The following is a 10,796-nucleotide window of genomic DNA, read 5'->3' as shown; positions in this document are numbered from 1 at the left end:
AATTATCATTTTAATAGAAATATCATTGTTACTATAAAATATCACTATTATAATTATTATTTTAAATAGAATTATTATTTTAAATATAATATTAAAAATTATCGTAAATATTAAAGTTATCATAATTAGAATTATCGTTTTATCATAATGTCATCTTAGTAATTATAAATATTAATATTTTTATAATAATAATTATTATTACAAAATAATACAACTTTTACTTACTATCATTATAGATATTATTTTATCAAATAAATATTTGATACAAACATATTTTACTACGTGTAATAACTTACTTTAATAATACCTATCATATTATCTTTATAATATTAAATGAACCCTATAAATTTTATTACTTAATATATATAAAAGTATATTTTATTATATAAATATAATATAAAATTTTATTTATTAATAAATAAATTATATTATTTACTCTAATAAATCTTTTAAAAATTTTTAAAAATATAAAACGACGATATTTAAACTATATATTAATCATGTATAGATTTTTGGAAATTATTTTGAGTCAAATTTACTTTTGTTGACTTTTGCATATTAGTCTCGAGCATTAGGATTGTGGTACACTATGACTTGACCTAATTTGTTAGACAAATATTGACCAACACATAAATATATATAATTAATTTAGGTTCGTGAATCCGAGGCCAACCTTGCACTTGTTCAATGACGTTATATGTATTTTTACTACGAAATACAGTATGGTGAGTTTCATTTGCCTTTTTACCCTTTATATTTTTGGGCTGAGAATACATGCGCAATTTTTATAAATGTTTGACGAAATAGACACAAGTAATTGAAACTACATTCTATGGTTGAATTATCGAAATCGAATATGCCCCTTTTTATTAAAGTCTGGTAATCTAAGAATTAGGGAACAGACACCCTAATTGACGCGAATCCTAAAGATAGATCTATTGGGCCTAACAAACCCCATCCAAAGTACCGGATGCTTTAGTACTTCGAAATTATATCATGTCCGAAGGAGGATCTCGGAATGATAGGGGATATTCTTATATGTATCTAGTTAATGTCGGTTACCAGGTGTTCACCATATGAATGATTATTTTTTGTCTCTATGCATGGGACGTATATTTATGAGAACTGGAAATGAAATTCTTGTGGTCTATTAAAATGATGGAAATAAATGATTATGATAAACTAATGAACTCACTAACCTTTTGGTTGACACTTTAAAGCATGTTTATTCTCAGATGTTAAAGAAATCTTCCGCTGTGCATTTGCTCATTTTAAAGATATTACTTGGAGTCTTTCATAGTATATTTCGAAGAACGTTGCATTCGAGTCATTGAGTTCATTAAAGATTATTATTAAATCAATTTATAGTTGGATAGTGGATATTATGAAATGGTATGCATGCCTGTCAATTTTTGATGTAAAGAAAGATTGTCTTTTAAAAACGAATGCAATGTTTGTAAAATATATCATATAGAGGTCAAATACCTCGCAATGTAATCAACTATTGTGAATCGTTTATAATGTATATGAACGGGTCCTTTCACTATAATTCCACCATAGGCGTAAACATTAGGCGAACCTATTGATTATGCCTAAGCTAAACATCAACCATAGACTCCACTACTAGGAAAACCTAGTATTAGCGTCTAAGTTAACTATCTAGTGACCTTAGCCGTTGCCCTCTTGCACGGATGCAATCCGGGAACACTAAGTCACTCTTGCCCCGCCCAATTTACCCCTATAAACTCACCTTTTTTTTAGCACTTCCTTGACCACTTTTAGCTCCTTTTTCTTGATTAGCACCTATCATTGAGCTAATCTTGTTAACTTCACAATAGACTAATCAACTAGATTATCTTTAAACTAGTTAATCTCTTACACTTTCATAAACAAGTATTAACCATAAAGACACTTTTCATCACTTAAAGACAACAAGTTTAGTCTCATCACTTAACTCATCACATTCATCTATCTGACACTTTTCAACTCTTTCACACATCTTATACTTTATCTTTTAACTTTCATGCCAATCTCATATAACAAGTATTAACCATTTTACTCTGTATGTTCAAAACATTAAACTACTACATTTCTTTCATCGAAATACAAACTTTTCTTTATTTTAAGCAATCCAACAAACACTTAGTGTGCAGAAGTTCAATTAAGCTTTCAACATGGTCAAATTTATCATTTTCATCACAAGTCTTGATCTTGTACAAGTTTGTGTACAATCTACACCTTATACATCAAACAAATCCAATTTAAGTGCAATACAACCAAATTTCATGTTAGAACCAAACCCCATAAACATTAAGTATTCAAATCAACTAGAACTTGCACAAGAATACTTAAAACATGAAATTAAACTTTCAAAATGTATGAACTTCTTGTTAAACCATGATCTAAACACATTTAAGCATACATTTAGTTCCATTTCAAGTGTAAAATTCATACCTTAAGCTTTAGAGTATAAGAACCCTGATTGCACACAAGAGGAATTAAAAAAAAAATTCACAGCTTCTACAAGGTTTTACGCACTCCCAATCACTTGAATTTGTGTTTGCATGAGGTTAATTCTTCCAATTTTTGAAGGGTTTTTTCTTCTTTCTCTTGTTCTAGTTGACACTCTCACACACATATAATATTTATGTATTTTTCAACTGATACATAATTCATCCTATTTACTAGTAAATGGTAAAACTTTGGCCTTATTACACTTTCTACCCTCCCCACCAATACTATAATGATGGAGATCCCCCGTTTTTATAATCTATAGTCCTTAACAGCCTTTAACTAATGTTTATAATATTTATTCCTTCTTATTAGAAAAAGCACAAAACACATATATTCATAAATAAATTCTTATAAAATATTAACTTAAAATTTCGGGATGTCACAATTCCACCCCCCCCCCCCCCCCCCGTTAAACCGTTCGTGTCTTCAAGAACCATTATTGATGCACCGAAGGATAATACTTCATCAACCATTCTTCGGGTACCCAAGTACACTTGGACCCTTTTCTAAATTCCCATTGAACCTTAAGCAAAGTCACCGACTTGTTCCTCAATTTTTTGGTTTTATGATCTAGAACTTTCACCGGTTTTTCCGCATATCTTAACTTTTCATCCACTATAATTTCATTAAGTGGCACATAAGTTGATTCATCAGCCAAACACTTCCTTAGTTGCGACACATGAAATGTGTTATGAATAGCACTAAGTTCATCGGGTAAAGCTAACCGTTAAGCAACTTTGCCAACTCTCGCAATTATCTTAAACGGTCCCACAAACCTTGGACCCAATTTTCCTCTTCTCTGAAACGAATAATTCCCTTCCATGGAGAAACATTATGCATTACTTTGTCACCAAACTCGAATTCTATCAGTCTCCTTCTCCTATCCGCATACGACTTTTGTCGATCTTGGGCTGTTTTAAATCTCTCACGAATTTGATTAATCATTTTGGTAGTTTGTAAAACTACTTCCGTACTTCCTAATTCCCTTTGACCCACTTATCCCCAACATATCGTGATTCTACTCTTTCTTCAATAAAGCATCTCATAGGGTGGAATTCTAATGGAAGAATGATAAGTATTGTTATACAAGAATTCGATTAAGGGTAGATGAGTATCCCACCTACCGCTAAAATCTATTACACATGCTCCTACATTATCTTCGAGGGTTTGGATGGTTCGTTAGCTTTGACCATCCGTTTGTGGGTGAAATGCGGTACTTACATGAAACTTGGTAGAAACTTCCTCCAATAACGCGAAGTAAAGCGAGTGTCGCCATTCGAGACAATGGAAACTGGTACTTCATGTCTAGCTACAACCTCTTGCACATATAATTTCGACATTGCTTCCGAAGATCAAGCTTCCTTTATAGGTAAAAATAGCGCAATGATATCGGCTAAAAAGTCACGTTTTCACCCCGGTATTAAGGCCCAAAAACAAGAAAGATTCGAACTTTGTCGGCAAAATACCCTCGGTTAGAAATGAAGAACAAGTAATTACGAAGACGGTGCAAAAAGAATCAAGAGAATCAGAGCTTAAACGAAGATTCTAAAGCGAAAACGGTGAAAGACAAGAAATCAAGTTACGATCCAGTGATTCAAGGCTGACCAGGCACAAAAATGGCCTGCCATACAGCTTGCCAAACGTCTTGCCAGTATGGAAAACAGCCTGCAAAACGGTCAGGCAAATGGGCTCGATAAACAGCTTGCCTAGCAAACGACCTGCCAAATGGCTTGCCCGCCGTTTGCAGGCAAAATTCTTGTTTATTTAAAGGGTCTTTGTCATTCATTCCAACACACACTTCAATTCACTTCTTTCTCTCTCTTGTACAATATAAGTCGTACTCTCAAGGCCTTCGACTCCGTGCGGGAAACCTAGTACCTGGAGAAGAACTCCGAAGATTGTATTAGGAGCGGTCTGGAGTCTTGAAGTTGTCACTTTTGTATTCATAACTCGTTTAATCTACTAGTACTTCTATCCTTTATCTTTATATAATGTCTTCTATCATTATGTTATGTGATATTGTTGCCATGATTAGCGAGTAGTTATCTTTAGTGTATGCTATGATGTAAGCAGTTATAATGCAGAAATAATATTATGGTTTGTGTATGCTGTTGAAATGCATTCCGATTATGCTTTAAACTCAATCACTTTTCCAACTAATAGAACGTAGTTATAGGCTCTGTTTTTGAGATGTCGCGAACCCCAATTCAGAGTACACTATCTGTGTCACCCCTTGGTAAGAGAAGTCTATTGGATACAGCGTAAGATCGACCGAGGCACACCGGTTGTAGTAAGTCTATCAAGCTTTGGATTCCTACTGAGGACTCTTTCATAGTGAAACATCTGACTAGACCCTTAGTACATTGTCGGTCCCAGACCATGCTAGTGTAGTCACCAAGCATATAAACTTCGAACGTGCACGCTGAAGCACAGCAGTTATTGTAAGCTGTACCTCTGCTAAGTAAGGCCATGGAACCCGGTTAGTGTTGACCAGTACACTGCACCATAACGCGGTCTCAAGCATTGCACCCCGCTTGAGGGATTCTTAGTTAATTAAGGAACTGTTTGTTTAGACACATAAAGGATAGGACCATTAGGATAACCGAACGTGTTCATGGAAGTCAGCTTGACTTGGCCACGGTGTTCTTTATGGTTGAACTCTTTTTAAGGGCCTAACTATCTTTTAAAACCAATCATTAACGAAAGCATTGAAGCACATCACATCTCTCGGATATGGTAAATCATGTATTTTATTATGCTTAAGAAAGTTTAGACCATTGTGAAATGTTAATACGTCACCCAACGGAGTTGCTCAATTGGACGAGCAGTCTGAACGTGTATGCCTGTAGTCAGACTGCACGGACGTCGGGGGTAAGGGACGTTGCTGTCTATTCAGAATCTTCAAGCCTAACGCAGTACCCAGTGACATGTCTTATGACAGGGGCGTTTAGGACCAGTGTAATGAATACAAGGCCTCTGCCTATTCGTGAGCCATCATTCCATAATCTCGGAAGAATAACTGATGAAGTCATAGTATGCACTCACTTTAACCTTATCTGAATTACGAATTTTATCGCATTTACTTTATCTATCTTATAAATTAGAAAATCCCAAATAGGTTAATCACTACTCCGTCTTAACTATCTTAGGCTTAAATATAGGTTCGATTCTACTGATATCTCAAAAATACGACTCTAGGTCAAACTTCCCTTACTTATAAGGAGTAGTAAGATTTAGGCCCCGCTAAATATTAATTTAAAATAGTACCCCTCCCTCGAGTGGCTGATCCTGGCGCGTCGAGGCCCGACGACACCGCGCGAATAAAAACCGTCCGTTTTGACCATATCATGGGAGGAGCTAGTTTTTGGCGCCACTTTCGGGGAGGTGGTATCAGGAAATACTGCTCTCTATCAAACTTATTCACAAGCATTTAGTGGTGTCTAAGAAAGACAATTATACACGGACTTGGTTGTTGGAATTTTCGAACAGTCGCCAATTATATTGGGACCAAAAGGATCATGCCTCTCCGTAGTTGGCCTAGCCACTTGGTTTTTTGAATAGTTCGTACGGAGCTCTGTTACCGAAATACTAGGGAATCAGTAGCCAGAACTAAAAACATATTCAACCATAGGATACTTAGTTACATTAAATTAGATTACTTTAGACTACCTTCGATTAAATTAAATTACCTTAGAATTAGATTACCTTAGAATAGTTTAGCTTACTTTAGATTATCTTAGTTTATTTGCTAAAAATTAAAAACAAAAAGGCATACCCAGTGTATGACCCAAACCCGATCTAGACCAGGGCTGTTGTTATTCGTACCTAATCCAGACGCAATAATCTCTAAAGCATGCAAGGAAGCACGAATCAGAAATCAAATGGCGTTACGCGTTACTTTAGCAGAAAATACCAAACCCTCGATTGAAGGTCGAGGAGGACCAATCAGATTTCCGGAGATTCAAGGACACTCATTCGAGTTAAAACATCACATCATCCAGCTCATCCATAATAGCTGCTAATTTCATGGATTACCGAATGACGATCCTAATTCTCACCTTGATAAATTCATATCTCTTTCGAACTCCTACAAACAGCCAGGAATCGGAAAAGATATAGTCCGGCTATACTTGTTTTCCTATTCTCTCACTCATCATGCTCAAACCTGGTTTGAAGGACTGGAAAAAGATTCCATCACATCTTGGACGGAGATGGCTACTAAATTCCTAACCAAATATTTCCCTCCTTCTAAACAAACCAAACTTTAGAATGACATCATTTTCTTCAAACAAAGTTAAGATGAATCTCTTTACACTGCATGGGAGCGATTCAAAACCCTGCTGAAGAAATGCCTTAATCACCAGCTAGAATGGTCAGCCCAAATCTGTACCTTCTACAATGGTCTTACGGTAAATCATAGAACGACGATCGATGCAGCAGCTCAAGGGAATCTAATGAACCAAACCGCAGACGAAGCATGGGAATTGCTCGAGAACATGACAATCCATCATCATGACTGGAACAGTGGTGAAACAACTTCATCATCTGCCCCACTCTCAGCACTTAACAATCAAACAGAGGCCATCAAATCCCTCACGGATAAGATGAAATCTCTCGCTAAACAACTCGGAGAATTGAAGACGCAGCCGCAGCAGGTCAACCAAGCTTAGGCTTGTGTTAATTGTACGAACCCGTAACCTACTGAAGAATATCAAGTTGAGTACGAAAACCCTGACGGTTCAGTCTGTTACGTCCAATACCCAGCTCGTCTACCAAATCCCGGATTCAATCAACCACCTAATGTTAATCAATTTCAGCGAAGCAATCAACCTTTTCGCTATCGCTATACACCTTATCCAGCCAAACAATCTCAATTGACCTACGATCAACCACTTCCACTCATTGGTACCCCAGTTGAGGAAAATTCCCCTACCAGCAGATTACAAAAGCAACTAACCACACTGTCGGAGCTGATGATCAATTGACTCAGTTCATTCAAGGACAACAACAGCTAAATCAGAGAACTGCGGCCAGGCAAGATCAGACGGAGATACTAATGCGAAATCAATTGGCTCTGCTCAAGAGTCTGGAAACGCAGCTTGGACAGTTATCACAACGCCTTGAGACCTGAGCGCAGGGAAGGTTGCCAAGTAATACTATCCAAAATCCCCACATATAAGAAGCAAAGCAAATGGATTCCGTAATCCCAGAGGAAGAACCACAGAGAAGGTCAGCCAGGCTCAAGAACAAATCAACGTATACCCAGAAGCTGACTCCGGAAACTCCAGTTCGTGTACCCTATCCTGGAAGGCTACAAGAAGAACTATCCAAGCTTGATTCCTTTAAACTTGATGGAAGATTCCTGGATATTATGTCCAAAGTTCCCAACCAGAAGAGATACATTCGAAAACTTCTTTCTACAAAGGAGAGGATACCAGACTCTAACAAAATTCCACCGAGTGTAGAATGCTCTGCATTACTCAGAAACTCTCTACCACCAAAGCTAGGAGATACGAGCCGATTCGTTTTCCCATGTTCAATCTACCAATCTGGAACCTTTAACGCTCTAGCAGATTTAGGAGCAAGTATCAACCTAATCCCCTACTCTCTCTACAAGAGATTAGAGTTAGGAGACTTGTCACCAACTAAAATGACAATCCAACTTTCCGATCACACAATTCGATATCCTAAGGGCATAGTTGAGAACGTCTTTGTGAAAGTCAACAAATTCTTGTATCCTATGGATTTCGTAGTAATGGATATTAAGGAAGACCTACACACACTAGTAGTGTTAGGAAGACCTTTCATGAATACGGCTAGGACTGTCATTGATGTGTACAATCAAACCTTGATCTTACAATCACATGGGGAGAGCGTTACCTTCAAAATTGACCAACCAACCGATCTTTCTGGACAGGCATAGATGTTTGCTATTTCCACCAGACAGATCACTTCCGATGACGAGTCTTCACCACCAGCCGATGATATCGAGATGGGTGTTGAATCACAGTCTGTAGACGACCCAGAAATGGAAGAAGAGGATCCCATCGAAGAAATATAGGAAGAGAAGGAATCTGAAGAGGAAGAGGAAATGGAAGACGTAAAAGAGACTACGACAATACCCGTTCCAAGCATTGAGCGTCATGAAGAGATAATGAGGCTTGAGACGGAAGATCACAGTTTAATCATTTGCTTCAAGAAGAAGACCGACAAGGCTCAGGTTAAGGATATAGAAATTGATCCTGCAAGTGTCAAAGTGGAGAATCAGAATACTAAAGAAACCCGTCCATCAAACGCATCCTCAGAAGAACAATACACCCATGATGACGAGGTAGTGCAACATAAAGACATTCTAAATAACTCACACTCTCCAACCGAACCAGATCAAGGGGAGCCGGACTCTTCTTCAGATCGGATTCCGGTTATATCTACACACGCAGCCATGATAACCTTCATCAATGATACCGATGAATTCGAAGACATTCTTGAAGCCATCCGAAAATCAACCATTGATTTTTCGCTACGCTTAACAGAACGAATTATAGATATCCGAGAAGAACACAACCTCTATCTCCAAAGAGAAGACAATGATGCTGAAATCCTAGAAGAATGCATTCAAGACTTTATCAATTCTATTCACGATCATATTTACCAAGAAGAAAGGCAACGAGGGCACAATTCAGTGGTTCGCACTATTCTCGAGGCAAGATTCTGTCGAGATCAAAAGATCATTAACTCTAAGGTTTATAACGCCTTAGCCGGATCTGCACTTCCGTTCTCACGAAACCAACGAGCACTACTGACTCTCATCCGGAAGTATATGGATCTTTCCACCGGACGCCCGACTTATCACTTTGATTTGCAAATGATCGAGTATATTCATAGCCTTTTCGCTCTCTTGGAAAGAGATAAATTCGAAAGCACACCAGACAGACTAGTGATTTACGTAACAATTGATCACCATGCTGATCTGATTATCAAAGAGTTACGAGATGCTGTTACAGAAGAAGTAAGGCGAAACAATCCGTTCTCTCATCTTGAACCAGATCGAGTCAACATTGCCACCTATGTTACAAAGCAGCTATCACGTATCTTTAATGAATCCACAGATTCAAGTTTCACATTTAAAGCTGAATGTCGGGAGATATACTCAAAGACGGTGACATTAATGCTCGGATCAGGATTGCTATTCACTTCTTTTCAGCTTCGTCTGTTAACTAATCTGTGCAAAGCTACAGACTCTTACTGTGGAGATCACCGTTTTGAAGACTTCGAAATTCTAAAGATACAGTTTCTGACATTGTTTGAAGACCTCTGAAATGAGCATCCCCTCAGAGAAACAATCACCACCAGCACTGCATCTATGGTTGACATTCGTGGGTCAACCAGCATAGCCGTGGATCATATTTTCATCGAACTTCAAGACTTATCAAGAGCCGAAACTGCGCACTACTTATCTTTCAGAAGATCTTCAAGAGAAGTACCGGATCTGCTACCACTATTGGTCCGACACTTTCTCAGGATTTATCCACCAAGACTTACATTCCCTCGAGAAGACTAAGATCACAACCATCAGCGAGGAATGTTTGCTTTTTAAAGCATCACTACGGTTGAGCCAACGACCTTAAACAAAAGCGCTTCTCGGGAGGCAACCCGTGCAATAAAGTAGAGTAGAAGAATAAAGGATGACAAATGAGCCATTAAAGACGCAAGGATTGGAAGCCAGCCGCATTTTCTAGGGGTATTTCTTTCTTTTCGCTACTAGCTCAATATTCAAACTATGCCGCATCCTAGCTTATCATTAAGTGTAGGATAACACCCGATTAAAACACTAGACAAATACTCCAAATCTTCAGCTAAAACTCCTAAGTGTGGGATACACTAGGAACATTGAGGACAATGTTCATCTAAGTGTGGGATGTTGGTATAATCTTTTTATGCTATATTAAAATAACCCATTACGAAGATTCCAAGTCCTTAAGCCAAATTTCAAAATTTTTGCAAAAGAAACCCTTTTCGAAAAAGTATTTTTGAAAACCTAAAATGTTTGTGAATAAAAATAAGGCTTAAGTAAGGTTGAAATCTTGTTAGGTTGAACCAAATCTCTAATAGAGCATTGCATGACTAAGGCATTATTGACCTAAATTGATTATGGTGAGACACCCCAAATAAGACCAGCATTCATCTTTAATGCTTCACCATTTTTTGTGGAGAGTGCCGATGTCTGTGCTCAGAATCAGAACTTGCTTTAGATCTACATCTCCAAGTAGCGAAACGTGATT

The sequence above is a fragment of the Rutidosis leptorrhynchoides genome, chromosome 3 (assembly GCF_046630445.1).
Source record: "Rutidosis leptorrhynchoides isolate AG116_Rl617_1_P2 chromosome 3, CSIRO_AGI_Rlap_v1, whole genome shotgun sequence".
Classification (NCBI taxonomy): Eukaryota; Viridiplantae; Streptophyta; class Magnoliopsida; order Asterales; family Asteraceae; genus Rutidosis; species Rutidosis leptorrhynchoides.
The sequence above is the reverse complement of the archived record's forward strand: the minus strand, read 5'-3'. Positions refer to the sequence as shown.